The sequence below is a fragment of the Pseudophryne corroboree genome, chromosome 6 (assembly GCF_028390025.1).
Source record: "Pseudophryne corroboree isolate aPseCor3 chromosome 6, aPseCor3.hap2, whole genome shotgun sequence".
NCBI lineage: Eukaryota > Metazoa > Chordata > Amphibia > Anura > Myobatrachidae > Pseudophryne > Pseudophryne corroboree.
The window spans coordinates 613212447-613217367 of record NC_086449.1 but is presented as its reverse complement, the minus strand read 5'-3'; the positions used below and the strand labels follow the sequence as shown (position 1 = coordinate 613217367).

The following is a 4921-nucleotide window of genomic DNA, read 5'->3' as shown; positions in this document are numbered from 1 at the left end:
TACACTGAGCTTTGAGACTCAATGAGGAGGGCCAACACCTGTGTTTACGAATGGGTTAGGGTTTGTCTCCAGAAGAATGATTGCTGAGATGTCATTGTCTCAACTGAAAGTGGACATCATGAATATCGAACAAAACCCAGAGACAGGGTTTTGTTTTGTATTCGCCAAACAATAGCTCTCCAGAAGACAGGAATGTGTTAGTCATCACCCAACATTTTGCATAACCAAGCTCACATGCTCAGCTCCCTGATACAAGAAAGACACACTTCCTGTGGTTGACACACCCCCACAGCTGGAATGCAGGTATGACATTATCCACTGGAAATCACAGGGCTCACTCACTCACACAGCTACCTGGCACCCAGCAGCATGGCGGCTTCATCCCCAGGACTGACCTCCAAGCTAAAGGCTAAGTATTGAATTCACATGGCTAGATAAGGAAATATAGACAGATTGCTTTAAGGTCAATGGTGCTGGTTTAAATAGGATATTGTAACTTGTTTGTGTGATAGATCTGGGAATCTGTGATGGTAGCTGGGACATTAGACAACCTGTAGCATAGCATTTGTGGTATTTGTTTGCCTATGGTGATTTAAAATAGATTGTGCTGGTTTGTTATAATATATCTTGTTAATCATGAATACCACCATGCAGTTACTTTTGAATATGTGCGTGTTGCAATGGCAGGCTGATACTTGTGGGTACCTGGTGGTCTGGTCTTGTGATAGCTCGTATGCTCTGGTTATTGAGATACTGTGTTTGCTTGAAATTGTGAAAGGTGATTTAGATGGTTTGGAATTGTAAAATCAGAACATATGCATTGTTTTGAGGCTTGGACATTTTGGAATAAAATGGAGTCTTGTGTCTTCTGCTATGTGATTGTGGTGTAGCAGAGAGTGCCATGTGTTTGGACCTGCAAATCTAAAATGGCTGCTAGCATCCCCCTTTCAACCATGTGTTGCAGTCCTTGGAATCATGGGAGGTTTCCCAAAATGGAGTCTAGCTTCTGTCCCATGCGGTATTGTAGGGTTGTGTATATAGGGACAGCCAGTATGGGTAAGTTCAAGTATTTTCTCCACAAAGATTCTCAGCATTGACTAACATGCGCAGCGATTGTTCCTCACATGTGTAAGCTTCTCTGCAATCATATTGTCTTTATTGTTATTGTGAGCCATCTCTCTCTCCCTCTCTCTCTTCTCTTCTTTCTCTCTCATTTTCCCTTAAACATAATTGTATTGTATTTCCTGTGTAGTTATCTGGTTAGTTAGTCTGTGTTATATTGTAGTGTGTGACTTGTACTGTATTACTCTTTTTGCAAGTAATAACATTCTTACTAAAGGCGTTAGAACCTTAGACCGGTATTTGATTGGTTATTATAAATGCATAAAGGTTTCTCAGAGCGTCATAGTCGCACATACAGCTTTTAAGCTAACAAGGTTACACTGCATTACATCTACACATTGTCACTGCACAAATGTTTACAGTATAAGTACATTCCTTAAGGTATAGTTAAGGGAGTACCCTTGCGGTACTTTTTGCGCCAATGGCGTACTGTGTTCTTTAACCTTTAACGTGTTTTTAATAGGACAAATATTATAGACATTGTCAATAGCCATAAGAGTGTGCCAAAGTGAAAATATTAAAAATAAAAATGAAAACACAGTGGATATCCAGAAGGAGATATGTATTGAACTAAAGGCACACTTACAATCATATAGACTTTGTAATTGTCGAATATAAGGTGCTTCTAAGTCCTAAACATGGATAACCAACAGGTGTATGTTAATATAAATATAAGAGAACAGAGGTAAATATATGGCAATAAGGACTATATTAATGTCCAATACATAGTACCCTCCGTTCCAAAATCCCTGGTATGAGTCTGAAACACAAAGTTTATTAATAAGAGCTTTGCTTACTTTATCTAACATCAGTTACTTGTATGGTCTACTTTTTTCTGTATCTATCTTTGGCAAACAGACCCTTACAGCTTTGACTGGCATATTTGTAGCACATTGTTGGACAGTAGCCACTGTTACGATTTCATTCACATTATTTTGAACTTTATAGGGTTTATTTTCTCAGTATTTGCATATTTTTTTTGAGTATCGGCTACTGACATGATTTGATTTCAGCACTCTTATCATTTATATGTGCTGTTTGCCTGTGCCTATCTATTGAGTTGGGCTTCAATCAAAAATCCCAGGACTCATTCATATTTCTATTTCAGTAGGAAAAGTAAGCACACCTCTCTCATCCACTGTCCGCTACAGGAATTTATATGACCGTGGACAGCAGAAGGTGGTGCCCTTAACCTACTTCTTTATCTATGATATTTCCGTGTTTCGGTACTCTCTCATCCATTGCCAGGTATCAAATCTCTGCAATGCATGTGTAAGAGAGAGCCTGTGCACACCCCTTGGACAGCAGAAGTACTCACATCCTGGGTAACTGTCATTAACCACACACTCTCATTTGTTGAATGGGTATTTACTGCCACATTTCGCTGGACACACCCAATCTCGTTTGATCTTGGAAGCAAAGCAGTGAGAAGCCTGATCAGTACCTAGATGGGGGACCACTAGGGAATATTGGGTGCAGTAATTACAATTTTCACTAAAGACAAAAAGCAGAAGTGCTGGAGAAACCTTTGACCTTACCTGCACCTTTCTCTGTCCACACAAATAAGCACTAAGCCTATATTCAGTGTTTTTCAGACTCATAGGAAGACATCTTATTTATACCAGGGATTTTGGAACGGAGGGTACTATGTATTGGACATTAATATAGTCCTTATTACCATATATTTATTATTATTATTATTATTATTATCCTTTATTTATATGGCGCCACAAGGGTTCCGCAGCGCCCAATTACAGAGTACATAAATAATCAAACAGGAAAACAGCAACTTACAGTTGATGACAGTATAGGACAAGTACAGGGTAAATAAACATAGTTACATCAGCAGATGACACTGGAATAAGTATCAGGTGGCAGAAGACTGCTGGATGTGGTACAGTTGAAGATTATTAAAGTAAGAAAAAGGATAAGCACATGAGGGAAGAGGGCCTTGCTCGTGAGAGCTTACATTCTAAAGGGGAGGGGTAGGCAGACAGGGGTGACACAGATGGGGTACATAGAGAGTGTAGAACAGAGGGTTAGGATGATATTTGGCTGGGTTTGGTGAAGAAGTGGGTCTTGAGAGCCTGTTTGAAGTTTTGTAGAGAGGTGGAGAGTCTGAGGGGGAGAGGTAGGGAATTCCAGAGAAGTGGTGCGTGAAAAATCTTGGAAGTAGGAGTGGGAGGAAGTAATCCGTAGGCAGGAGAGTCGTTGTGCATTAGCAGAGCGAAGAGGACGGGTGGGAGTGTAAAGGGAGATAAGATCAGAGATGTAGATGGGAGAGGAGTGGGTGAGGGCTTTGTAAGCGAGTGTGAGAAGCTTGAAATGGATTCTGAAAGGGAAGGGGAGCCAGTGAAGGTCTAGTAGGAGAGGAGAGGTAGACGTAGTGCGTTTGGTGAGGAAAATGAGCCGGGCAGCAGCATTGAGGAAAGATTGGAGTGGAGAGAGGTGTTTGTCAGGAATGCCAGTCAGGAGATTACAGTAGTCCAGTCTGGAGATGACCAGTGAGTGGATAAGAGTCTTAGTAGCATCCGGGGTCAGAAAGGGTCTGATCCTGGAAATATTTTTTAGATGAAAACAGCAGGTATGTGAGAGGTGCTGAATGTGTGGTTTGAAGGAGAGGGAGGAGTCAAGGATTACTCCAAGACAGCGCACTTGGGGGCTAGAGGAGATAGTAGTGCCATCAATAGATAATGAGATTGTAGGAGGTGAGGTTATGCGGGAGGGAGGGAAGATGATCAGCTCGGTCTTAGACATGTTAAGTTTAAGAAAGCGCTGGGACATCCAGGAAGAGGTAGCAGAGAGACAGTTGGAGATACGAGTGAGGAGAGCAGGGGAGAGGTCTGGAGAGGAAAGATAGATTTACCCCTGTTCTCTTATATTTATATTAACATACACCTGTTGGTTATCCATGTTTAGGACTTAGAAGCACCTTATATTTGACAATTACAAAGTCTATATGATTGTAAGTGTGCCTATAGTTCAATACATATCTCCTTCTGGAAATCCACTGTGTTTTCATTTTTATTTTTAATATTTTCACCTTGGCACACTCTTATGGCTATGTTCTGGGGATTTCGTAGGACATAATGTTTCAATAACATTGAGCAACATATTGAATGTGGAGGTGGAAACCTCTTACATTTTTGTGCTTTTCTGTGCATGAATCTCATTTTACTTGACGTAATTAAAAGTTAAGTTTTAATATTTTTCATTTAAGTGTGCCCCAACACAGAGTCTTTCTTTTTCCGTCTCTTTAACATGAGTTTGAAAAATTACAGGAGCTGATTGGCTGGTACTTTATATCTCTCCACTGCATCTCTCTCCAAAGCTTAGCAAATAGACCCCAAAGTTATTTAGATTTGGCCATCTGTACTGAAGACTGGATATCACGAAAACCTGCACTGTTAGTGTGCCTCAAAGACCAGTGTTGGGCATGCCTGTAGTACAGTATGCCACATATTGATCCTTTCTCTACTAAAATAGCTTTAGTGTCTTAGCCTCTACCACCTCTGATGGAGGGCTATTCCACTTATCAACTACCCTTTCTGTGAAGTAATTTTTCCTCAGATTTCCCTTGAACCTACCTCCATCCAGTGTCAGTGCATGTCCATATGTCCTAATTCTTCTCTTCCTTTGAAGAATGTTTCCCTCTTGTACCTTATTAAAACCCTTGATATATTTGATATATTTGCAGCAAATTATATATATTTAGATGTAATAGTCTTTGTGGATAAGTTTTGTGATGCAGGTCATGCACCATTTTAGTTGCCATTCTTTGTATAGTCTCTAATATATT

The 4921-nt window shown here is 40.3% G+C and overlaps 1 pseudogene; it reads left to right on the top strand.

Annotated features, from left to right (window-relative positions):
• The first annotated feature begins 2488 nt into the window (after window positions 1–2488).
• LOC134939109 (5S ribosomal RNA) lies at window positions 2489–2607 on the top strand (annotated as a pseudogene).
• The last annotated feature ends 2314 nt before the right edge of the window (window positions 2608–4921 follow it).